This window comes from Entelurus aequoreus, linkage group LG24 (genome assembly GCF_033978785.1).
Source record: "Entelurus aequoreus isolate RoL-2023_Sb linkage group LG24, RoL_Eaeq_v1.1, whole genome shotgun sequence".
NCBI classification, from domain to species: Eukaryota; Metazoa; Chordata; class Actinopteri; order Syngnathiformes; family Syngnathidae; genus Entelurus; species Entelurus aequoreus.
In genome coordinates, this window is record NC_084754.1 from 21,338,881 (window position 1) to 21,366,569 (window position 27,689).

Consider the following 27,689-nt stretch of genomic DNA (forward strand, 5'->3'; position numbering starts at 1 on the left):
CCCTTCTAAAAAAACCCCAACCTTTGTTCCCAAAAACCTTTCAGATTACAGACCAATGTCTAACGTCCCCATTCATATCCATCTCCTCTCAACTCCACAATCATCTCAAAACTAAAAGTCTATATGAAAAATTTCAATCTGGTTTCCGTCCCTCTCACAGCACAGAAACAGCTCTCATCAGAGTAACCAGCGATCTGCTCATGTCCTCGGACTCCGGTTCCACATCCCTCCTCATTCTTCTCGACCTGTTCGGCTGTGTCTGACATCATTAACCACCACATCCTCCTTTACTGTCTCCAGCACTTAATCTGCCTTTCTGACACTGTCCTTCATTGGTTTCATTCCTACCTCACTGGCAGGACCGACTATGTGGTCCTGGGGGATGCTAAATCTCGTCCTCACACCATCACCTGTGGGGTCCCCCAGGGCTCTGTACTCGGTCCAACCTTGTTCGCCATCTACATGCTTTCTCTTGGGTGTGTCGTTAGCAGGAATGGAATTAATTTCCACTGCTATGCTGATGACACACAACTCTACCTCGAGGTCTACCCCTCTTTTTGCCCCATTGCCACTGTTGCTCGTCTCAGCTCCTGCCTGGAGGAGATAAACCCATGAATGAGCCAAAACTTCCTGCAGCTGAATGGCTCAAAAACATCCATCCATCCATCCATTTTCTACCGCTTGTCCCTTTTTGGGGTCGCGGGGGGGTGCTAGAGCCTATCTCAGCTGCATTCGGGCGGGGTACACCCTGGACAAGTCGCCACGTCATCGCAGGACCAACACAGATAGACAGACAACATTCATACTCACATTCACACACTAGGGCCAATTCAGTGTTGCCAATCAACCTATCCCCAGGTGCATGTCTTTGGAGGTGGGAGGAAGCCGGAGTACCCGGAGGGAACCCACGCAGTCACGGGGAGAACATGCAAATTCCACACAGAAAGATCCCGAGCCCGGGATTGAACTCACGACTACTCAGGACTTTCGTATTGTGAGGCACATGCACTAACCCCTGTCCCTCCGTGCTGCCCGGCTCAAAAACAGAAGCCATCCAAATCGGTACCCCTCAACAACTCTGCTCTTCCCCCATTATCTCAGTTTCACTCTCAGGCCACAACATTCCCCTCTTTCCATGTGTTACCAGCCTCAAGGTCATGTTTGACCCCCACCTCTCTTTCGACAAACATGTCTCCCACATCTGCAAAACCTCCTTCTTTCACTTCCGTAACATCTCCGTCCTTTCCTCTCCCTCCAAGCTGCAGATAAGATTGTCCATGCCTTTGTCTCCTTCAGGTTGGATTACTGTAACACACTTCTCATCGGGATCCCTGGCAGGAGCCTCCAAAAGCTCCAGTATGTTCAAAACAGCGCTGCCAGGGTCTTGATGAGGGTGCAGAAGTACGAGCACATTACCCCCATCACCCGCACCCTTCACTGGCCCCCTATCTCTGCCCGCATCGAATACAACATTCTCCTGCACACCCACCACTGTCTGCACGGTGATGCCCCCACTTACCTCACTGACCTGCTCACACCACACACCTCAACCAGAACCCGGTCAGGCCAACAGCACTGTATGCTTCATTTGGCAACACCTGAGGGCGCAGCACTGCAGCGACCAGGGCTTGTGCTTGTTGCTTTTACGTGTTTTTTAAGTGTGTTTTTTAAGTGTTCGTACCATCATGTTCGTTTTGTTTATTCGTTTTTAAAAACATGCTTTGGTGCTTGTGACTTTACGTGAAACTGATCACGGCATAGATTGACATTCGACATACAAAGAACTCGGCCGTCTGAACTACCAATTGTTTGTAGCACGAGCCCTAACAATGGAAGCAAGTTTTTATATCGTACTGCTGATCCTCTTTTTTTTATCAGCGAACGCGTAATTTTTTGTCTTGCAACGAACGTGCAATGGGAACATGGATGTCGCGTCTACTCCAGAGATGCCTTACTGTCCCTCCGACCCACACCACGCCAATCCACACCACCGGAACATCTACCGGCAGTCATCCGAGCGACACACACCGGCACACGGCCACAACGCAAGCGAGGCAGACGGGGAGGTGTCTGAGAACGCCTCCGCCGGCGAATCAACAGACCACCGCTGCCGTCAATAATACTCAGCAACGTGCGATCGCTGGCACCAAAGCTGGATGAGCTTCGGGTCAACCTAAAGAGCTGCTTTGAATACCGGGAAACCAACATCATGGTGTTCACCGAGACGTGGCTTCACCAAGGCGTCCCGGATTCTCTGTTTGACCTGGATGGATTCTCACTCGTACGAGCTGACCGCTCTGACGCTTCCGGGAAGAGAAAAGGGGGCGGAGTCGGCGTGTACGTGAGTGACAAGTGGTGTAAACAGCTCACTGTGAAAAAAAACATATGCAGCCCCGACGTAGAACTGCTGTGTTTATCAATGAGACCTTACTACCTGCCTAGGGAGTTTGGCAACATCATCATAGCCGCTGTTTATGTCCCACCCAGCGGCAATGCAGGCAGAGCTGCTGCGAGCATAGCAGAGTGCGCACATGAACAGCTGCAGCGCACACCCGGAGCTCCTGTTTTCTTTTTGGGTGACTTTAACCATTGTAAACTGGAGACTGCCTTGCCGGGCTTTGAACAATTTGTAAAATGTGACACAAGAAATGACAAGATTCTAGATAAATGCTATGGCAATATAAAGGGGGGATATTCAGCAAAACCAAAGCCCCCCCTTTCCAACTCGGATCACAACACCATACATCTAATACCCACATATAAATCTGTTTTTAAATCAATTAAACCTGAGCATAAGACAATTAATGTGTGGTCAGACGATGCTATTGAGACACTGAAGGGGTGTTTCATGTGCACAGACTGGTCCCTGTTCCATGCACTAGGACTAGATGAGGCTACAGTAACTATAACGGACTACATTGAGTTTTGTGTTGGCAATGTGGTACCCAAGAAAAACATTGTAGTATATCCCAATAACAAACCCTATGTAACAAAAGAAATAAAAGACTGCATAAATAGGAAAAAGCAGGCCTTTAGAAGTAAAGACAGAGCAGGACTGTCAGTTGTCCAAAAATAACTCAAACAACTTCTCACTAATGCAAGAGAACAACATAGGCAAACAATGGAACATCATCTCCAAATGTCAAATACAAAAAAACTTTGGGACACAATGAAATCAGTCACTAATATGAACCCTGCAAAGAAACAAATCATCACCCTGGATGAGCAGCAAAAATCAAATGAGCTAAATGACTTTTATTTGAGATTCGACCATCAAAACTTCTCTCAGGAGTGTGACAGTGTTTTGCAGTCCCTGCCAGACACTGATGACACCTGCTGCCTGGAAGTCGACCCGACCAGCATCCGCCGTCTCTTTAGTAGAGTACGTACAGGCAAGGCCGCAGGCCCTGACGGCCTCCCAGCTTTTTTGCTCAAAAGTTGTGCAGAGGAACTAACTACAGCATGGTGTCCAATATTCCAACAGTCACTTAACACTCACACTGTTCCAGCTCTGTGGAAGAAGTCAATAATAACTCCAGTGCCTAAAAAGCCCGGTGTCACAGTAAACAACGACTTTCGTCCCGTAGCTCTCACTTCGATTGTTATGAAATGTTTTGAAAAATTTGTTGTGTCACTGCTCATGAAGGATGTCAAGCCAAAGTTAGATGTGTACCAGTTTGCGTACAAGCAGGAATGCAGTACTGATGATGCAATCCTTTGCACCTTGCACTTTATCTCCAAGCACCTTGAGAACACAAAAGCTTATGCTAGAATTTTATTTGTTGATTTCAGCTCAGCTTTTAATACAGTGCAAATTCACATACTCTTGGAGAAGCTCAAAGACATGGGTGTAAACTCCACCTTGATCAAATGGTTCTACTCTTTTTTAACAAACAGAACACAGCAAGTGAAGGTCAACAGAACACTGTCAGACACCAAACACTGCAACACAGGCGTCCCACAGGGTTGCGTTGTATCACCAATACTGTTTACATTGTACACCAATGATTGTAGGACTGTGCACCCTAACAATTATATGGTGAAATTTGCGGACGATACCGTGCTCCTAAGCCTTCTACACAAGGATACGGACCCCTCTGTGTACCAAGACGAGATAGACCTATTTATTAGGTGGTGTGATACCAACTATCTTATTTTAAATGTGACCAAGACACAGGAAATGGTTTTGGATCCGAGGAAAGTGACTGACCATGAGCCAGTGGTCATCAAAAATCAGGAAATCACCCAGGTATCCTCATATAAATATTTAGGGATTCATATTGATAATCTTCTCTGCTGGAAGACACATATTGACAAACTGTGCAATAGACTGCAACAGAGGCTACATTTTTTGCGAAGATTAAGATTGTACGGCGTAAGCACCCACATCATGATGATTTTCTACCGTGCCATTGTAGAGAGCATCATTAGATACGGGATCACCTCATGGTTTGGCAACCTAACCATTAAGCTAAAAAGCAAACTGGCCGGCATGCATAAAACGGCAATGAAAATCGTAGGGAGGAAATAATATGAGCCTATACAGAGCATCTATGAGCAGGCAGTTAGGAAAAAAGCTAAGAAAATTATTTCCAACTCACAACACCCACTCTTCCCTGAATATAGAAGCCTGCCATCAGGGAGAAGACTCCGGGTCCCACTATGCAAATCGAACCGCCTTAAATTATCATTTGTCCCAGCCTCCATTAAGCTGACCAACAAGGTGCAATATAATGTTAATACATAGGTTAGCACTTTTTCAGCACATAACACTTTAGAACTAAGCACTTTAGCACAAAGCACTTTATCTATGAGCTCTAGTGCAATGCACACTGGCACTTTATCTTTATCTCCATACTGTAGATTTTATGCCTACATCAAAGTGCCATCTATGTCTATCAAGCTCCATGTTCTGATGTTTAAATGTTAGTTGTCTGGTTGTAGTTGTGTCTGCGCTTGTGTTTTTGTTCTGTTGTTTTTGTGTATGTTAAGAAAGCAGTGATGCACTGTGCCCAAGACAAATTTCCCCGCGGGGACAATAAAGTTGAACCTTGACCTTGATGCTTGCGCCCAGGACACGGCTCAAGACTATGGGGGACAGGGCTTTTCAACCTGCCGTTCCTCATCTGCAGAATGCCCTTCCTGACTACCACAGGGCCCCACAGATGTAGGATGCTTTTAAAAAAGGACTTAAGGCTCACCATTTTAGAACAGCTTAGAGCTCATTTTAATCTGTAGATTTGATGTTAAATGAAAAGTGCATTATAAATAAAAGTTATTATTATTAATATTGTTATTATTATTGAATTGAAAAGTGTTTGTGATGTTGTAATGGGTTGGTGTAAATTCAGATTTGTGTCATTGGCCTGACATAATAGGAAAAAAAGAGGATGGGGAGACTCGAGACAATGCCAAATATAGTTGGATTTTTTCAAACGTCTTCAATCAGCAGAAGAAGATAATGTATTCTTTGGGTGCATCCTGTAAGCATGACTCAGCTCCGCTGTGCAGTATGTAACCCTGCTGATTAAGGTAACCGTTGTAGGGCCCAGCTGTCTATTGGCTTCGCAAAAGCTTTTCACAATTAACGACTGTAAAACAAGATTATGAGACAGCCACAGTCAATGGTGTCATTGCTGAGTCAGGATGAAGTGAGTGTGGCTGGCAGCTGTCCTGAAAAGGCTTTGGGAGAAATCAGATGTAAACACGAAGGATTATAACTAAACTCATTGCTTGCACCGAGTGAACTCACACCCAGTCAGTTTGTTGCAAAGCCGGTGTGATATCAACCAGATGTTTGTCTGAATTATTTACAGCCATGTTGTTTATGTTGGTGAATATACTACATTTGAGTTGTTTGTTAAAAGGTGTGAATTATGAAGAAATAGTTGAAGTGCAAACCCGAAAGCTTATTCTCCACCATCTGGTTTAGCTCTTCGTGGTCACATGATCAGTGGTTAGAAGACATTGGTTAACCCCCCCCCCTCTCTCCACACATGCCAAAGACACATTTAGGACTTAGTTTTTTCTGTGTATTTTTTTTTTTAGAGTGACACACATTTATTTTTGTTCTTTGTTGTTCTTGTTCACATATACATCACAAATAGATGTCTTCCTTCCTATGTCTTTCTTGATTTCACAAGAATAAAAATCAATGTTAGGTTTCATTTATCAGTGACATTGTAGTTCAAAATTCCTTTAAATGCGAGCAACCCTACCTATCAATATCAACTTTCTTAATCTTCTCTTTAAGATGATGCAAAATAGGCTCACAATGTATCATGATTTAAGTTGTTTTTAGGGGGGTTGTTCTTTTTTTTGGAGAGACTTTTAAAGTTAAAGTACCAATGATTGTCACACACACACACAAGGTGTGGGGAAATTAATCTCTGCATTTGACCCATCACCCTTGATCACACCCTGGGAGGTGAGGGGAGCAGTGAGCAACAGCAGTGACCATGCCCAGGAATATTTTTTGGTGATTTAACCCCCAATTCCAACCCTTGATGCTGAGTGCCAAGCAGGGAGGTAATGAGTCCCATTTTTAAAGTCTTTGGCCGGGGTTTGAACTCACGACCTACCGATCTCAGGGCGGACACTCTGACCACTAGGCCACTGAGCAGTTTTGGCATTTTGAAAGTGTGTACTGTATTTGTTGCAGACAGGTTCTTTTTTTAATTAAAACCTGTATTACCACAGAAGGCATCATTACCACCATGCACACTCACATTCAAACAATTTAGAGTCTGTTGAGTCAAAAACATGCATGTTAGGCTAATTTAGAATTAGCGTAATAATTTGGAATGTGAGAGGAAGCAGGGTATCTGGAGACAACCCACACATACTGTGAAACACATTATTGTGTTGAAGAGAGGGTGACAATACCCAATCAAAATACATTTGTTGCCACAAAGCAGTGTAAGATGTTGTGTGAATCATTTGGTGAAAGACAGCTCTCTAAGTGTTTTCCAACTGAAGGCTTCTGAGCCGCACTCTTTCAGGTTTAGGATGCTAAGAGTAAGAGTGCCACCTGAGATGTATTGACAGAACCGTGACATTGGATTCTTGAGAATGTTACTGGTCTCTGACTTTGTTATTGTTATTCCACAGTAGTCTTTTAATTTTACCATTCAAGTGTTTTGCAAAGGAGAAAAACACACAAGGGAGCCTGCTCTGTCCATTTGTATAAATACACTGTACACAGCATATTACTTACATCCAGTGACGTGCGGTGAGGTTCATGGCTGGTGAGGCACTGACTTCATCACAGTCAGATTTACAAACATATGAACCCTAAATAGTATCTTATTCACCATTTGATTGGCAGCAGTTAACGGGTTATGTTTAAAAGCTCATACCAGCATTCTTCCCTGCTTGGCACTCAGCATCAAGGGTTGGAATTGGGGGTTAAATCACCAACAATTATTCCCGGGTGCGGCGCCGCTGCTGCCCACTGCTCCCCACTGCTCCCCTCACCTCCCAGCGGGTGAACAAAGGGATGGGTCAAATGCAGAGGACACATTTCATTACACCTAGTGTGTGTGTGACAATCATTGGTACTTTAACTTAACTTTAATTTTACACATACAAACTGTAGCACACAAAAAAGCACATTTAATTAAAAAAAAACATTATTATGGTCTTACCTTTACTTATAAATGAAGTCCATTCGCCGCTGTTGTGCTGGATTAATGCACCCCCGCCGTAGAATGCACCCCCTGACGGGAGTGTTATATCAACTAAAGCCCACACTTAAACTTTCCACGTGCAAGGTTGAATCTATTTAAAAAAGTTATTTAATAAGAAGCCAAAAAGTGCAAAAACAATAAGGTTCGTGTTGGAGGAGTTGTGAATGAATGAAATATGAAATCCGTGCTGCAGTCTGCAGGTGTACCTAATGTTGTGGCCCTGCAGTCATTCACAACTCCTAATACAACTGTTATTATTTCTCCACTACTCTTTTTGTCCTCTTTGTCTTTCATAGGTACTGCTCATTTGACAAATGTTTTGACGACTATTACTGTTCTTCTCATTCAATATCTAAATGGTATAAAATTTACTCCAAATCATAAAATATTATAAATCTCTGGTAGTAACTTAGGTCATTATCGGTCAGGGCTTCCAATCTGATAATAACAAGAAGATTACTGTTCGTCGATTGTATTGAATGAATTTATTTGGATTGGATGTTAAATATTAGCCGATGTTTATTCATTGTTTTGATTGTTAAACAGACCATTCCTCTTTTTGACCCACAATTGCTTCCACATGGCAGACTTTACCATCCACACAAAGCTATATTGTCTTTGGGTCTGTAATGGATTCAGTATCCCATATTGGCTTTCAAACATCTCAAAGAGCCTGGCTGCATTAGCAGAAGGGGCACAGGAGCTTGCTGATGAGGGTGCTGATTGGTGGTGGCGAGCTGATGGGGTAATGTGTTCAAGGGGCAGTGGAAGTATAGATGGAGATTTGGGTAGACACGTCCTTGGGCCTGCTTGGCAATGATGAAAGAAGATTGAGTCTGTTGGATGAATGGTGCACATGCTTCCAACTAGAACAGTAGCCTTTTGTAAACATTTTAAAATAAACAAATTGTTCCTTACTCATTTCGGATAATAATGTATATATATTTGACTTTAGCTTCTGGGAAAGATGGATTATCTAGTGATTTAGGTGTTTTTGTTGAATGACATTTCACTAAGTCTGGTTAGGCCTTTCACATGGTCGGTGTTCGACGCAGGATGTGTTTCAATTATATATAATAAGCACAGATTTTTATCATCGTTTCTATCCCAGGTGGAGTGTACATTTGGCCATATGATCTCTGTCAAAAAAATAAATAAAAAGATAAATTAGGAAAACAGCTGTGAACATTCATGGACAAACGGTTACACCGCCACAATTTTCCACTGAAAGCTCTCGTAGTATGTGATCAAATAGCAGAGAACCTCTTGCAATTTATTGGTCTCGTCTTTCTGGCGAGCTGTCCTGTTTGTGATGGGTAGCCAGGAGTGACAGCGAAGAAGCAGACACTAAAAGTTATAAAAGTAGAGGAAGGAGGCTGCAAAGAACATCAACTTAAAGCAACATGCTTTGATTTGTGACATCCTTCCTCTGAATAAGGGAGAGTTGTTATTTCCAAAAGCTCATGTCCCTTAGAGAATGAAATCACTTTTTAATTTTCCTTTCAAAAGTTCTGTATTTTCTACCTGGTTTGATGCTAAGTGGATAAGAGGTCCAAACAACCTTGGAATACCCAGGACACAATCACTTTGCTCTCCGATGTTTTCCTCATAATTCAAACCATTTGTTGGCATAACATTTTGTTTTGCCTGTTACTTGTTTTGCCAAGTTAACGTTGGTTGTGTCACATATTGTATAGGTTTGACTGCAGTCCTAAAAATATGCTTGGATAACTTGTACCTTAGTAAACAGCTTTGTTTACCAATAGCATCATTTCTGCAGTTACTAAGCCTGCTGACGGTGTAGGAACATTGACAGCCAAACTGGCCTGAATTCTCTGGTGTTATAAACAAACAGAAAGTTTGAGGATGTTTATCTTCCTGCTTCCACCTTTTTATCGTAATGTGTGCACTGTGCACAATGATTTTTGATAGACAGAAACTTATACTCACAATTTCTCCTGGTTTGGCCATCATCATCCTTATGTGTAGCAAGTTTTTGAGCTGACTTTATCTGGGATAAGGTCTAGAGCAGTGGTCCCCAATCACCGGGCCGCGGCCCGGTACCGGTCCGTGGATCGATTGGTACCGGGCCGCACAAGAAATAAAAAAAATAAATAAATAAAAATAAAAAAAATTATTAAATCAAAATAAAAAAACACAAGATACACTTACAATTAGTGCACCAACCCAAAAAACCTCCCTCCCCCATTTACACTCATTCGCACAAAAGGGTTGTTTCTTTCTGTTATTAATATTTCTGGTTCCTACATTATATATAAATATAGATCAATACAGTCTGCAGAGATACAGTCCGTAAGCATGCATGATTGTATTTTTTATGACAAAAAAACAAAAAAAACACACAAAAAATACCATCGCCCCCAAGAGCCAATCTACTGTACAGGTGAGAGGCATGATTTATGATCTACAATAAACTTACAGGAAGCAGGGAAGCGAGGAAACAGCAGACCACTCGATGATGTAAACATAGGGACACACAGTAGTGATCAGGTCGCTACTATAAATAGTTTGTCTGCGATAGCGCTTATGATAACAATATCACCAATACTTGGTTAATATTCAAGTCACGAAATGTAAATGGAGTATTGTTGGCGGTTTTTGAATGGTTATTTATCAGATTTTATGGGCGGAATAGCGGAGCTCCCATTGGCTCAGCTGTAAGCAGACTTTTATTAATGTTTATTTAATATTTAGAATGTATTAGAAAAAAATCCATCCGTCGTCATGTCTTTCATAATGATTGTGAACGATAGGCAAAATTCCCCTCAAAAATGCAGTTCCCCTTAAAAACACTACATAACATGTAATCGTGGTGCTTTGGTAAAAATTGTGCATACATTTTGTTTTACAGACCATCTTTAAGCCCTTCAGAATGTGCCGTTTTGTGGGTGGTCTTATTTACATGTCAAAGCTCTACTTCAGGCCAAGCCCCTTTCGACTGCTTCTTCTACCCGTCGCCATGTTGTAGTGTTTTAGCGCTACCTTATTGAGTCTATTGACAGATGTAGATATAAGTTAGAACTGTACGCTACTTTTTATTAGAAATGGCAACAACGGAGGATTTTAGTATGCTGTCTGCCCCAAAACAAAAGGATAGAGAACAAGAATAACTTATTGACTACAACATTGGACTACAACTGGATAAACAATGGCGGATTCTAAAAAGGTGTTGTATCCGAAATAGCTGCAATTGCTTTTCCTTAAGGTTTTGATGTGTGATTTCCACAAGCGTCTGTACAGACGGAAGGAGAAACACGGGCATGTCTGGATGACTCGCCTCCATATTTCCAGTGGTTACTTCCGCGTTACGAAACCGCTTTATTATGAAGCTGGCTGTGGCGCGTTCTTTCTGACGTCACTTCCTGTGTGGGGCGCTGTCTTTCTGGCGTCACTTCCTCTCCGAACTCAGTTTGTAAACGATCAATGAGTCCATACAAAGCTAAGAGCCGCAGATTCAAGAAATACACGGCGCTTTTACCCGTGTAAAAAATTGTCCGAGGAGGGGTACCTTAAACGATGATTTAGTGTGGCTGAAACAGGACTTAGGCTAAATAATTATTTGTTTAAGGTGTTATCTGGCTTAAAGGCCTACTGAAAGCCACTACTACCGACCACGCAGTCTGATAGTTTATATATCAATGATGAAATCTTAACATTGCAACACATGCCAATACGGCCGGGTTAACTTATAAAGTGACATTTAAAACTTCCCGGGAAATATCCGGCTGAAACATTGCGGTATGATGACGTATGCGCGTGACGAAGTCCGAGTAACGGAAGTTATGGTACCCCGTAGAATCTTATACAAAAAGCTCTGTTTTCATTTCATAATTCCACAGTATTCTGGACATCTTTTGCAATTTTTTTAATGAACAATGAAGGCTGCAAAGAAGACAGTTGTAGGTGGGATCAGTGTATTAGCAGCGGACTACAGCAACACAACAAGGAGGACTTTGTTGGAGCACTAGCCGCGCTAGCCGCCGACCTCACCTTGACTCCCTACGTCTCCGGGCCGCCAAACGCATCGGGTGAAGTCCTTCGTCCTTCTGCCGATCGCTGGAACGCAGGTGAGCACGGGTGTTGATGAGCAAATGAGGGCTGGCTGACGTAGGTGGAGAGCTAATGTTTTTAGCATAGCTCTGTGCAGTCCGGTTGCTAAGTTAGCTTCAATGGCATCGTTAGCACAGCATTGTTAACCTTCGCCAGCCTGGAAAGCATTAACCGTGTATTTACATGTCCATGGTTTAATAGTATTGTTGATTTTCTATCTATCCTTCCAGTCAGGGGTTTATTTCTTTTGTTTCTAAATGCATATAAAGCAAGATGCTATCACGTTAGCTCGTAGCTAAAGCATTTCGCCGATGTATTGTCGTGGAGATAAAAGGCACTGAATGTCCATTTCGCGTTCTCCACTCTCATTTTCAAGAGGATATAGTATCCGAGGTGGTTTAAAATACAAATCTGTGATCTACAATAGAAAAAGGAGAGTGTGGAATCCAATGAGCCAGCTTGTACCTAAGTTACGGTCAGAGCGAAAAAAGATACGTCCATCGCTGCCTCTCAAGTCATTCACTGTAACGTTCCTCATCTACGAATCTTTCATCCTCGCTCAAATTAATGGGGTAATCATCACTTTCTCGGTCCGAATCTCTCTCGCTCCATTGTAAACAACGGGGAATTGTGAGGAATACTAGCTCCTGTGACGTCACGCTACTTCCGGTACAGGCAAGGCTTTTTTTTAATCAGCGAGCAAAAGTTGCGAACTTTATCGTCGATTTTCTCTACTAAATCCTTTCAGCAAAAATATGGCAATATCGCGAAATGATCAAGTATGACACATAGAATGGATCTGCTATTCCCGTTTAAATAAAAAAAAATCATTTCAGTAGGCCTATAATCATTTAAAATCATTTCAGTAGGCCTTTAATGTAGAGCTGGCAGAAATGTAGATCAGTGCTTATGAGCCCAAATACACCAAAGCAGGTACCAACAGGTAAGAAAAGTTGGTTTTGCGTAATAGGGCCCCTTTAAATGCTAAAATGAATACAAGATGCATTAACCTCTTTCCCAATTACAAACGACATATCCAAATCTAATTTTGTATAAACACATTGCTGTCGGAACAACTGCACTATTCAATTGTGCACATTGAGCTGTTGCCTGGGGTCCTGAGATTTCTATGGGCCCCCAAAAATCTCATAAAAACTTAATAAATAAAGTTTTCCTTGATCGGAAAAACAATTTGATACGGACATAAACGATCATAAGACGAGTGAGCCGGAAACAACACAACATTTCAGCCCAGGTTTAAAATCCTGGCAGGACAAGCAAAAACTTGACAATCATGCTGACATTGACACAATTAGTTATAGGGCTACTTCAATGTATATCATAAATTAACTCATGACGCAAGTTAGAATTTAGGGCTACAACAATGAATTGATTTGTATAGAAAAACAATATATATGTTGCTTTGATCAGTCATTTAATGAGTTTTAATGATTTAAAGTGATCAAATCACTTTAGATACGCGGACATAGTTTCCTCACGGATGCTGCAATAGAACGCACATGTGAATGGTGGTGTGTTTGTGTGCTGTGGTTTGTGTGGCGGCGAACAGTGGATATCTAAAAAAAATTTGTTTTATTAATGCACACATGTTAAAAGTATAATTTCAGTGTTGATGATGTACATTTATTAGAAAAAAAGAATGAAAGTTTTGGCAAACATAAAAATCGTTGTATGTTTCAACTACCGTGTTTTCCGGACCATAGGGTGCACCGGATTATAAGGCGCACTGCCGATAAATGGTCTATCTTCGATCTTTTTCACGTATAAGGCGCACTGGATTATAGGGCGCATTAAAGGAGTCATTTTATTTAAAAACATTTTTTAAATTGAAAACACTTCCTTGTGGTCTACATAACATGTAATGGTGGTTCTCTTGTCAAAATGTTGCATAGATTATGTTTTACAGATCATCTTCAAGCCGCTTTCTGACAGTCGCTTCCGGATGCACCGTTTTGTGGGCGGTCTTATTTACGTGGCTCACATTTGGCTGCGTCTTCTCCCCGTCATCTTTGATGTACCGGTGTAGCACGCAAGGACGGGAGTGGAAGAAGTGTCAAAAGATGGAGCTAACTGTTTTAATGACATTCAGACTTTATTTATTAAATAACGGAGCAGCATCTCCTCATCCGGAAACAACAACAACGCAGAAAATGTGTGCCGTGAAAAACCGTCCGACCGGAACTCTCTAATAACTAAAGTTCCTTGGGTGAATAATGTAGACTCACTACACCGGTATGTTTTAGCGCTTTCATGGCGAGTTTACTGACAGATATAGTTAAGGACTTTACACTACTTTATATTAGAAATGGCAACAGCGGAGGATGAATGTCACATAACAAGAAGATAGAGAAAAAGAAGAAGCTTATCAACTACGTTATCGTCACAAACTACAAAGGCAGACGCGCGCAAATTTTCAGGACATATGCAAATCCCAAATACAGATCAGCAGGTACCATATGGTAAGAAAAGTTGCTTTTGCATAATACTGCAAAACAAAACGCCAGATAATATGTCTTGCCTTATACACACACTATAATAATACTCAAATGTTGAAGCACAGTATAATCCATCAAGCGGTGCGGCTTCATAGTTTACCAAAGTCAAAACATTTTGATAGATTTTTTAACGCTGTGTATAATGTTCTATATTTTCAATAGAACATATAAAATGTTGGTGTTGTTCACTTAAATCATATTGCCATCATATTGCAGTCTACAAATATATATTATGTTTGACTGCCATCTACTGGTCACACTTATCATTACACCATGTACCAAATAAAATTGCTTCAAGTCGGTAAACAAAACCAGAATTATTCCTTTCATTAGGCGCACCGGGTTATAAGGCGCACAGTTGGGTTTTGAGGAAAAAAATGGATTTTAAGTGTGCCTTTTAGTCCGGAAAATACGGTATTTTCCCTGTGTTTTTTTACCTCAATTAATTGAACAAACTAATCAGTAAGTTACTCGACAACTAAAATTATCGATAGCAGTAGCCCAGGGGTGTCCAAAGTGCGGCCCGGGGGCCATTTGCGGCCCGCAGCTAATTGTTTACCGGCCCGCCACACATTCTGGAAATACTATTGTAAAAATAAAAAAGAACATTAAAAAAAGTGGAATGAGGTGAAATCTAACGAGAAAAAGTTGCAATGTTGACAAAAGCTGCCATGCAGGCTGTTTTCTTTTTTCTTTTGTCTTTCTTCATTTTTCTTTTTTTGCCATTGCTCAAAAAAAAATTATGACAAAAAATCCATGTTATAATGAATTATTTTCAGGGCTCCAATTACTTCAAATATTTCACTTTAAAAAAATTTATGTGGTAAATATTGCATATATTGTGTAGTAGCCATATAAAAACATCAAAGTTTTCTTTGACAAAAGCGCATAAAACAAACAAAATAATAGTTCCAGCATAAAATCGACAGATATATCTGAGGTTGATCTCGTAACTTAAGTGTTGAAAGTAAAAAAAAACAACTAATAAAAATGTATCACTTTATGAGTGGGGCACCTTTTGGATCCCAAATACATTTAGTGATTTTTTATTTATCTTTTCACTGTGATTACTAAAAAATATGCAATAATTAAAATCAATGGTGTCCTGCATTATTGATCTTTTAGGGCTCTAATTACTAAATACTGCACATTTCAATTTTACTATAAAAAAAACTAAGTTGTTTTTGACAGAAAAGCCATAAAACATTTTTTAAAATTTGTATTACTTTATATCAACTTGAAGTTGATATAGAGATTTACTGTAAGCGTTAAATAATTAAAAAAATAATAATAATCTGACTTATTTTTAACATTTTAATGACTGAGACCCTTTATGGTCCCCGGGACCCCTAAAGGTAAAATAAATAAAAAATGCATATATTTTGTTATGGTTTGAAAATGAAAAATATCAAAATGGCCCCCACATGCTTTAATTTTTCCATGTGCGGCCCTCAGTGGGAAAAGTTTGGACACCCCTGCTGTAGCCATATCAGAATTATGATGTTCTGGACCTTCGCTTAAGGAAACATTCTTAATTAAATACACCTGGTCAAAGGACTGGCTAGGCCATTCTAACGTGTGCTTGTTCTTAAGACCCTCCTTTATTAACTTGCCTGTATGTTTTGGGTCATTGTCATACTGTAGCCCCACCGCATTTTCAGTGTTCTGACTAAGGCCAGGAGCTTCTCATCTAAGATTCTACAGTACATGGCCCCGTTCTTCAGTCACCTCAGAAACTATTTCCGTACCCTCACTGTGGCAAACAGAAACCGTTCCAAATTGAAGTGTTTTCACCTCCCATGTTTTGACGATGGGTGTGGTGTTCTTGGGGTCATATAAGCAAACTGAGACAGAATCTCAGTTCGATTCGGCAAAGTGTGTTACCATTACCAAAGGTTTTCTTCATGGCTGTGGTCCGAATAGCTTTTTTGTGTAATTCGGGGATAATTCCTTACGTTTTTGAAAATCATTTCTACCGCACCAGATGAGATCTTGTGGCTTATTTCTTTTTGCTGAAGTTCTTGGAGCCCTCGAAGCATTTTGCGGTTTTTCTGTGTACATATTAGAGAGCCTTCTTAAGTGTCTCAACTACTGTACAGTAATTGCCCACAATGTTTTCCGTATGTTATATGTTGTCTTCTACCAACGTTGTGCACCATGTCATCCTGTGGGGTAATGTATTTTTCAATCTGAAAAATGTCCATAGAGGGATTTCCTCTCATAGCAAACAAATCTGAACTTGCCAGAAAAGTGAAAGGTGGTGATATCCTCTTAGAAAAGGTGATATGGTCATGCTGGTGGAAATGTCTGTGCTATTCTGACATGCCTGTACTCGCCTTGACCACTAAACACTGTACACATTTCCTTTTGAGTAAAACGACATGCATGCTTAACGCCTGATTTTCATCTAAAAACCCAGGGTCATCCTGTGGTTTTTGTTATCAAACTCCAGTGAGGTTACCTTTGCTATTTACCTCGGCTTAACTCATTTTGCCGTTGTGTACATTATCATCATTCACTTCAGACCTGGGCAAGTTAAGGCCCGGGGGCCACATGCCCTTTAAGCTTTTCAATCTGGCCCGCCGGACATTCCCAAATAATTTGTTCAGATCTTTAAGATGGAAAATATAGCTGCCATTATGACGTGCAGTGATGTTTTCAAATTACCGTAAGTCTTGAACTATACAAAGTATTTCAATGGTTGTGTCAGGATTCTCACTGACAGTTTGGTTATGTTTTGGGTTTTTCTGTGCTTGTTTCCCTCACCTGTACCTGATTGGCAGTCTGGCACACCTGGTGGCAATTGACAATCAGGCTCCTATTTATACCTGCGTCTCCCTCCAGTCAGTGCTGGAGTATTACTAGCTGTATGCTGTGGACTGTGAGCTGTTCCTGTATGCTGAACGCTTTCGACTGTTTGCTGTCTCCAGTTCTTTCTGGTTTCTGTTTGCTGTCTCAAGTTTGCCTGTTTCCTGGTTTCTGTTTTGTGTTTTCCTTGCATTTTTTTTGGGGACATTAAAATCATGTTTTCCTGCACCAAGCCCGCCATCTGTACATCTTGGGGTTCGTCACCACTACTTCTTGACAGGTTGGAATCTGCGCTTTTGCATGATATACTAGTTACTATGGTAATCTAAGTCACAGCAGCTCAGACCAGGCACCAAGCAGTGTGGACGTTGTTTGTTTCCACAGAGTATTTCCAGAGCGGCCAGCCTGAAATGCGGGTGTCAGGGACAGATGCGGAAGGAGATTTTACAACAAAGTTCTAAAGCTTAGTGATATATCAGATGTATCAGATTGTAGGTGTTTTTTTTTTTTTACCCTCAGCATTCATATATCACTCTGTTTGTTGTATTTTTGTTGCGTTCCGCTAATTGTAAAATATGTCGATTGAGACGGGGTGTGACGTTCATGTTCTCAATATTCAGTGTTTTATCGTTCATAGTTAATATTGTAAATCCCACATTCTTTATTTTCATGTACTTTCTGGGTTTCTCATTCAGTAAAAAAAAAAGTAAAATTCCATTCTGTTTTTTAAGGCGGTCTGTCATAACGTTTTTAGCATTCAATCAGACATTATTGTGAGGTTTTGTATTAATGTTCCTAAAAATAGATATACCGGCTCCCAGCACATTTTTTTCTCTAAATTTGGCCCCGGAGTCAAAATAATTGCCCAGGACTAATTCACTGTAATACACAATGTCACTATCTCCTCTACTGAAAAGTACAGTGGCAGTGTTAGCTTGCAAGGAACTTTGTGTAACACTTGTACTGACACCATTTTTTTTTTTTTAGCAATCTTTAAAACAGCTGTAATGTTATTTTTCTGAATAAATAGAATAATCAGAGAAATATGACAATGGTGGCCAGTTTGTCCCTTGAATGTTATTGATTTAATTTTATCTCTGTAAAAAATATATGTTTTTTAATGTATTATCTTGATTCTAAGGCAGCACAGAGGTTAGTGCTGGTGCCTCGCAATACGAAGGTCGTGCGTTCGATTCCTGGGCTCGGGGTCTTTCTGTGTGGAGTTTGCATGTTCTCCCCGTGACTGCGATGGGTTCCCTCCGGGTATTCCTGCTTCCCCCCCACTTCCAAAAACATGCACTGGGGATAGGTGCATGTTCACACTGGAAGTTGTCTGTCTATCTGTGTTTGACCTGCAATAAGATAGTGACTTGTCCAGGGTGTACCCTGCCCAAATGCAGCTGGGATAGGCTCCAGCCACCCCCGCGCCCCCAAGAGGAACAAGCGGTGGGAAATGGATGGATGGATCCTTATTCCTAATAAATCAAATATTTTCAAAGTTTGAGCATTAAAACTGTTTATGACCTTTTTAAATATGTTTTTATCAACCGTAGTAGAGCCCTCTAGACATCAAACAACACCAATATAGTCAATTTTACATTTGTTTCAATATAGTAGCCTTGAGTGTGTTCTACTGTAGGTTACAGTACTCACCAGTAGCCCAGAAGATCCTCCAAGTGTCATTGCTATGGCTGTCTCCCGGCTACGAAAACATGGCTATGACCTTCAGTGATATCCGACTTCAATGATTACCTCTCAAAATACCATAATTTATGTCACCACATGACCATTGCTGGAGAAATACCATACAGCAGGGGTCGGCAACCTTTACCACTCAAAGAGCCATTTTGGCAAGTTTCACAAATTAAAGAAAGTAATGGGAGCCACAAAAAAATTTTTAAAATTTAAAATGAAAAACACCGCATACAAAGCTTAAATGCTTTGTGCTATGTTAACCAGGGGTCTCCGACACACGCACCGGCACGCACTTTAATGTGGAAATTTGATGTTAGTGCAGCCCGCGAGATTTGAATGAATGGCGCTTGATAGCGTCATACTTGCCAACCCTCTCATTTTTCCCGGGAGACTCCCGAATATCAGAGCGTGATGACACTGCATTTGGCGCCCTCTAAAGTCTGCCCTAACAGTGTACCTGATCGACCACACGTAGAATGCAATTTCAGCTTGCTCACGTAAGTGACAGCAAGGCGTACTATCTCAGCAGCCACACATCTTACACTGACGGTACCAATACCCAGAATCCCATGCAGCCCTAACTCTTCCGCTCAACCAACGCACGGAGAGGGGGGGGGGGGTTGATGTGTGGGGGGATTTGGTGGTAGCGGGGGTGTATAATGTAGACCGGAAGAGTTAGGGCTGCATGGGATTCTGGGTAATGGTTGTGTTGTGTTTATGTTGTGTTACGGTGGGATGTTCTCCAGAAATGTGTTTTTCATTCTTTTTTGGTGTGGGTTCACAGTGTGGCGCATATTTGTAACGTAACAATGTTAAAGTTGTTTGATACGGCTACCGTCAGTGTAAGCTGTGTGGCTGATGAGTAAGTATGCTTTGCCGTCTCCTGTGTGTGCAAGTAATAACAACATGCAACATGTGGCTGGACTGGCACGCTGTATGTAAATGCTATAGAGGACAATTACTGCAGTGCAATTAGGGCACGCCCTTTATTTAGTAATTAGAGTGTAAATAGGATTATTTTTTCCCTGGGAGTAATCTATGAGAGACACTGAGATCCATAAGTCTCCTGGGAAAATCGGGGGGGGTCGGCATGTATGTAGCTGAGCCGCATCAGAGTGGTCAAGGAGCCGCATGCGGCTCCGGAGCCGCGGGTTGCCGACCCCTGCCATATAGAAACACATTTACACCCTACTGTGCATTAAAACACCTCAACAGTGTACAAAACGGGTAGTTTTCTGGCGCATTTAAAAATCAATTAAAACGTATCAGCAATTAAAATATCTTGTGGTACTGTCAAAATTAAAATTGCAAAAAACATATTAAAAGTGAAAAAACAAAATATTTGAACTTACTATTCGACGCCGTATAATCCAGTGGTACCCCTCGTCGTCGGCTGATTCGAGTGGAAATGGCAAGCATTTCCCCATTTCATCGCCAGAACAGCTGAGCTAACTTCCGGGGTTGGCCAACATGGTCTCACAAGATGTAGTTTCTCTTTAAATATCCTTCTTGAAAATGGCCTTGCAAATATATATCTGCCACCTAATCAACGTTTTGTTCTCCTTCTCTGCTGTCAGTCCAAAGTGTTGCGCTGTCTGGCTAAGCGCAACACTTCCTGCTAAATTGAAGCTTGTGAATGGATACTCACTTTGGACTGACAAGTGAGTATCCAAACACAGTCTCGTTAACATCAGGCTACTTGGATAGGCTACTGTCAACAACGTGTGATCTGATTGGCTATCGCAACTGTCTCTCAACTCTGTGTGTTCTCAAATTAATCCGCTAACGGTCCCGATGAGTATCCAATCACAGGACGCGTAAATGTCACCCTCAACGTGAGGCCATCTGGAAGGCCTTATTGACAACAACTCGTGATCTGATTGGCTATCGCAAGTGTCTATCACCTGTATGTCCCCGTTCACTTACAGTGCACGGACGCCCGCATTGTTGATTCTGAAGGCCTCCGGCAGATTTCGCACAGAATGGCAACATAAGTTAGCCGAATTCTGATTGGATACAAACTAAAACTAATAAAAGCACTGGAACAAGCATAATATGACTTGAAGAGAATATGAATACTTTAAGATATTTAGGGAAAGTAAATTAAAAACTATTTTTATCTTTAATTATGATCCTGATTTCTGGTTATGCTAGGCCAGCACAGAAGGCCTTGTTATTTATTTGATTAATTTGTGTTGTATTAAAAATAAGCCTTGTGTTGTGGCTGAAGGACAGAGTACATATTTGGTTTATTTACAGCTTATTACGTTCCCATCTGAATATCATGTCCTACATTCAATCCATTCATCCTTTCGGGGTCACCTGTGACTCTTTAAATAGCGTGGTGGCAGCGACACCTGGAGTATGTGGGTGCCTTTGTTACAATATTTCAAGAAAGCATGCATTTACCATGAATGCCGCATTACAGATCTAAATGTGTTCTATGTGTTCCACTTGACCTGTTGTATACCCTCCATCATTTTTACTCTAAGTAAAAGTGGATCCAGGTTCTGATGAGTTAATGTTACATGAAATGAGTTGAAGATGTGTATTTTTTCCCCCATTGTGTTTGTGTATTATGCAACATATTTTTCTTATCTCTGATAGGAGTGCGATACCGTGCCGCAAAGAACAGCTCCATGCACAACTAGAAGGGTAAGTACAGCCCTTTTAATGCATGTAATAATGTTTGCTTTTGAATTGTATGTACACCTGCATGTCAATATACTCAACTAAAATCAATGTAGGCTATTACCAACCTCAGGTAAGGGGTAAAATTTAAAAGTAAACATAAAATAATACGTAAACATATTCTTTGTCTACGTTTACACTCGAGTCAATTCAATAATTTTAACAATTGTAATCTTTGAAGGTGTCACCGTTTATAGTATTACAGCAGCATCCGGACTTCATGTTTTTATTACATTTTGTATTATTTAAAAAAAAAAAAAGATCCACACTACTCTATGTATCTTAAAACACACACTTATGTCTTTGGATTTTGTTCTGATACCTGCTTCTATGTTTTATTTTTTTTTCAATATGTTATTGTAACCTGGATGAGTGAAAGCCTTACTAAAATTAAAGTTTTATTTATCCTGCGAGAAAGTCAGAGACACTTATGTTGAGGCATATCAGCTGACATCTTCTTGGAAATAGCTCTTTATGGGAGCAGCCTGGAGGATGCTCAAAATTATTACACAAGGGTGGTGCCATGCCTTACCACAAGGGGGCAGTGATGTGGTAATAATGAGCTACTGAACTGTACACTTTTATGTCATTATTTTTGATATTGTTGAACAATATATTACTTATATTTATAATTTTAGGTAGGTTTATTAGATTTTCTCAAATGTTCATATGTCATCATGTGAATAAATAATAGCTATAGATAAAATAGTCTGAGATCAACACAATATAAATTAGGACAGAAGCAGACCTTTTTTTTTTAACGTGACCATGTTGAGAGAAGTTTCACACTCAATGGGTCACTACTGATGATTTATGAGCTGTATTATGGATGCTGGGAGCAGCTACTTTCAGGAGACTGACATCCATTCATTCATTGCTACTGTGTGCTTATGTGTAACTGGTTTGTGCGGATTTCATACTTCTGTGGACACCTCATATTGCCTTACAGTTTGTGAGAGTAACTTGCTATTTTCCTGTCAGCATAAAATGCATCCCGAAAGTATTCATAGCACTTCACTTTTTTTCTACATTTTGTTATGTTACAGCCTCATCCTAAAATTTAATAAATTCATTTTTGTCCTCCAAATTTTATGGACAATACCCCATAATGACAATGTGGAAAAGTAAAAAAAAAAAAAAAAAGTTCCACACTTATTAAAATAAAACCAAAACATGTACACAAGTATTCACAGCCTTTGCTCAATACTTTGTTGATGCACCTTTGGCAGCAATAACAGCCTCAAGTCTTTTTGAATACGATGCCACACGCTTGGGACACCTATCTTTAGGCAGTTGCGCCCATTCCTCTTTGCCAATTCCTCTTTGCAGCACCTCTCAAGCTCCCTCAGATTGGATGGGAAGTATTGGTTTCATCTTGGATGTGTCTGTACATTGCTGCATTCATATTTCCCTCTATCCTGACTAGTCTCCCAGTCCCTGTCGCTGAAAACCATCCCCACAGTGTAATGATGTTATTGGCCTGTATGGTGATGAGTGGTGCCTGGTTTCCTCCAAAAATGACACCTGGCATTCACGCCAAAGAGTTCAATCTTTGTCTCATCAGACCAGATTTTTTTTTCTCTCATGGTCTGAGAGTCTTTCAGGTGCGTTTTGGCAAACTTTTTTTTACGAATAAATGGTTTCCGTCCGGCCACTATACCATACAGGCCTGATTAGTGGATTGCTGCAGAGATGGTCGTCCTTCTGTAAGATTCTCCTCTCCACAGAGGAATGCTGTAGCTCTGACAGCGTGGCCATTGGATTCTTGGTCACCTCCCTGACTAGACTAAGATGAATGCAGCAATGTACAGAGACATCCTGGTTCAAAACCAAGACTTCCCATCCAACCTGATGGAGCTTGAGAGGTGATGTAAAGAGGAATGGGCGGAACTGTCCAAAGATAGGAATGCCAAGCTTGTGGCATCGTATTCAAAAAGACTTGAGGCTGTAATTGCTGTCAAAGGTGCATCAATAAAGTATTGAGCAAAGGTTCTGACTACTAGTATTTTTTTATTTTTTTTTAGAAATTAGCAAACATTTTTAAATTTCTGTTTTTCTTCTGTATACATGTACACATATTTATACATATATACATATATATGCATACATATACACACACATATACTGTATATATAGAAGGGCTGTCAAAGTTAACGCGATAATGCGTTAACTAAAAGTTCCTTGAACAGCGATAATTTTTTTAATGCGCAATTAACGTTTTTGACCCTCGGCCCGTTCCGTAGCTTGGGGAATTGTGTAATGGCTTCCAGTTACTGTTGAGCCACAAGCTTGAAAATAGCTCACTGAACTGCACAAAGAAAGGGGGACCTTATGGAAATCTCAGGTCCAAAGCCATGGAAAGTTGTTATCCGGACAAGACAAGACAATTTTACCTTTAATCGCCGTGAGACGACATCATTGGATCAAACGCTGTTGGCGCCTTTGCTGCTTGTAGATAGTAGGAGCATCACGTCCGTGTTTAGATTTACAGTTGAGTGCATTAATAACATAAAATGTAGATTTTTACTCGAACTGCTTTAGTAAGATGGAATACAAGCTCAGCAGAAACAAAGACGGTAGAGAGGAAGTCTAAAGTCACTTTTATTGGAGATTTTCATCAAAACATGTCAAGTCTTTTCTCATACCAATCACATGCAGCTTTACAATAATTGCGCTACGCTTCACATACAGTCTAACTAACAAAGCAACGAAAAATCATCTCATGCTATTCTGTTATTTCTACCCAAATAAATGCTTTCTGGCGGATTGAAATTAAGTTTATTGCAATGGCAGCGGCAATATGAAAGAGGAAGGTTGTCTTTGAACAATCTCGTCTTCTTAGCTACCACTGAGACTAGGTTTAATACTGCAGGCATGCCTGCCACTGCCCTCCGCAGCCCACATTGGGTAATTACAGTTCACTATACATTATTACCATTGTTATGGTATATTATGTTATAACCTGTTCCGATTGACAGTCTGCATTTACAAAATGTTTAACTGGCTGGATATTACATATTATTAATACGTAGTTAGAGAAGGTTAAAACATTTTCATGCAAAGATATGAATGCCATTAACTTGTGCAACATGTAAAGTACAGAATATCAGAAACATTTATTTAGGTAAAAAAACATCACCTAACATCTATGACAATTAAAGCATGATCGTTACAATCCACATTTTGTGTTATTAATGCGTGAAACTGCTATCTAAACCTGGAAGTCTAGATCCTCTTCTCTAAATGCAACTGCTCCTAAAGCATGAATACAAATTCTGTATTCCTACAAAATACAAACTTTGGCAAGACTCCAACGCACTGCAGGTATTTCTTTTTAATTGTCATGTCTGTTCATGTTTTTGTTTTGGCCATGTGTTTGTTTTTTGGACTCGTTTTAGTTCCTGGTTGCACTTCCTTGTTTGTTCGTTTCCATAGCAAGTCATTAGTTTTCACCTGTCCTGTCACGCACCTGTTTCACGTTTTGAGTCACGCACCTGTTTTCACTGATCATGTCACTATTTAAATCTGTCTGTTTCTGTTGTTCGTCCTGCCGACCTCACTTTTTCATCCCTCTACTTCATGTCATGTTCACAGTTCCTTGTCAAGTAAGTTTTGTTTATTAATGCCACAGTTAGTGTTTTTGTTTCATTGTTCATAGTTTCTGCCTTTGTGCAAGTTTTATTTTCATAGCCAAGTTTTTGTACTTCCGCCATTGTGCGCGCCTTTTGTTTATTCTTTTTTTGAGTGTTAATATTAAATCATGTTTCTTAATTCACGTCTTGCCCGTGCCAATTTTCCGTTGCCTTCCGGAGAAACAAAACCCAAGAACCAAGTCTTGACAGTAGGTCGCCAGCGTAAGAGTTTCTCCGCAAGAAAGTTGGACAGTTTTGACAAGGCAGCGTGGGAGGTCCTCCGCGCGATGGAGGAAGAGACGCTGCGTTATTCCTCCGGGAAGCGCAGAGACCTGATGTGGGGGCCAGATTGAAATCTGGTGCCATTGAGCTCCATTTGGTCCGAGGACGGCGCTGCGTCACCGCAGTCCTGGAAGCACCGCTCCAGACCAAGGACATCAGGGAAGGCGAGCAGACAGCATGCGGCGCTGCCGCAGGCTCCTCCCACTCCGGGCGGCAGCAGGTTGCTGCCAGCTCCGCAGCTTCAAAATGACGTTTCAGACCAGGATTTTTTTTTCAACTCTTTTACTTTTGATCACCCGCCTCCAACAAAAGACTCAAAGAACAAGATAAAACACTACCAAAACATGATCTTGAACATCAGGTCTAGTCAATCACAGTCACCCAGATTTCATGCCCCGCCCCCCAAGACTCAAACCCCGCCCCCGTCACAAAATGTTTCTGTTTATCCGCCCACACAACCCCAGGTGGGGGATAAGGGAATACGTTTGGGACAATTTAAAGGGGAAGATTCTGCCCCCCTCCTGACCTCCCTCCACCCACCTCAAAAGACGGTTCCAGACCGCAGGGAGCGCGTCTGGGATCCGCTCCTTGAAGGGGGGGTTAGGGCTGGGGACGGTTCAGGTGGGGTGGCTCAGCATCGTCACGCCAAGCCACAGCCTCCAGCACGACCACCACCACCAGTCTTTCGGCCTGCTAAGCCGCAACCTCCGGTTCGGCCACCACCACCGATCTTTCGGCCTGCCAAGCCGCAACCTCCAGCTAGGCCACCTCGCCCTGCTCCAAGGCTATCAACATGCCTAGCAGCTCCACCATGCCAAGCTCCACCATGCCAAGCTCCACCACGCCCAGCTCCACGCCAAGCTCCACCAGTCGCAGCTCCACGCCAAGCGCCACCAGTCGCAGCTCCACGCCAAGCGCCACCAGTCGCAGCTCCACGCCGCCAAGGGCCGCCAGTAGTAGCACCATGCCAAGCTCCGTTACCTGCTCCACGACGCCAAGTGCCGCCGGTCGCAGCTTCACGACGCCAAGTGCCGCCGGTCGCAGCTTCACGACGCCAAGTGCCGCCGGTCGCAGCTTCACGACGCCAAGTGCCGCCAGTCGCAGCTCCACGACGCCAAGTGCCGCCAGTCGCAGCTCCACGCCAAGACCAAGCACCCCCACGCCAAGACCAAGCACCCCCACGCCAAGACCAAGCACCCCCACGCCAAGCACCCCCATGCCAAGACCAAGCACCCCCATGCCAAGACTCCCCATGCCAAGACCAAGAACCACCATGCCAAGACCAAGACCCTCCAAGTGACCAAGACCCTCCAAGTGACCAAGACCAAGACCCCCCACGCCAAGACCAAGACCCCCACGCCAAGCTTCGCCGCCTGACGCGCCACGCCAAGCTTCGCCGCCTGCCATGATGACGACGCGCCTGCCTCCTCGTCTGCCACGGAGGTAGCCACTGCCTGGTCGTCCGCCAAGCCAAGTGCGCCCACCTCATCATCGGCCACGCATGTGGCCCTTCCCGGGTCGCCCACCTCGCCTGTGGCGGCGGCGTTCCACTCGCCGCCGCCACATGACTATGCCTTGGTGGATTCGGGGCCACTTGGCCTGGCGACCCACCGCCATGTCCCCCTCTCGCCCTCCCATGACTCTTGATCCTGTTTTTTGTTTTTTGGACATCTGGGATCTGTCCGTAAGGGGGGGGTTCTGTCATGTCTGTTCATGTTTTTGTTTTGGCCATGTGTTTGTTTTTTGGACTCTTTTTAGTTCCTGGTTGCACTTCCTTGTTTGTTCGTTTCCATAGCAACTCATTAGTTTTCCTGTCACGCACCTGTTTTCACTGATCATGTCACTATTTAAATCTGTCTGTTTCTGTTGTTCGTCCTGGCGACCTCACACTTTTTCATCGCTCTACTTCATGTCATGTTCACAGTTCCTTGTCAAGTAAGTTTTGTTTATTAATGCCACAGTTAGTGTTTTTGTTTCATTGTTCATAGTTTCTGCCTTTGTGCAAGTTTTATTTTCATAGCCAAGTTTTTGTACTTCCGCCATTGTGCGCGCCTTTTGTTTATTCTTTTTTTGAGTGTTAACATTAAATCATGTTTCTTAATTCACGTCTTGCCCGTGCCAATTTTCCGTTGCCTTCCGGAGAAACAAAACCCAAGAACCAAGTCTTAACGTTAATTATCTTTACAAAGGGTGTTTATATTCTTTTTTGTGTTGAGCTGTTTTAAAAAGCATAATGTTTAAACATTTTTAATTCAAGCAAATTAAGTAGAAAATGGATGGATTGATGAAATTGTCCAGTCATGATA

At 41.9% G+C, this 27,689-nt stretch overlaps 1 long non-coding RNA gene across 1 annotated transcript in view; it reads left to right on the forward strand.

The window, feature by feature from the left end:
- LOC133641724 (uncharacterized) overlaps positions 1–27,689 on the forward strand; it is a 408,940-nt gene that overhangs the window by 14,968 nt on the left and 366,283 nt on the right. The window contains exon 2 of the long non-coding RNA XR_009824330.1: positions 21,386–21,433. This is a non-coding gene — a long non-coding RNA (uncharacterized LOC133641724). The remainder of the gene's footprint in view (positions 1–21,385; positions 21,434–27,689) is intronic.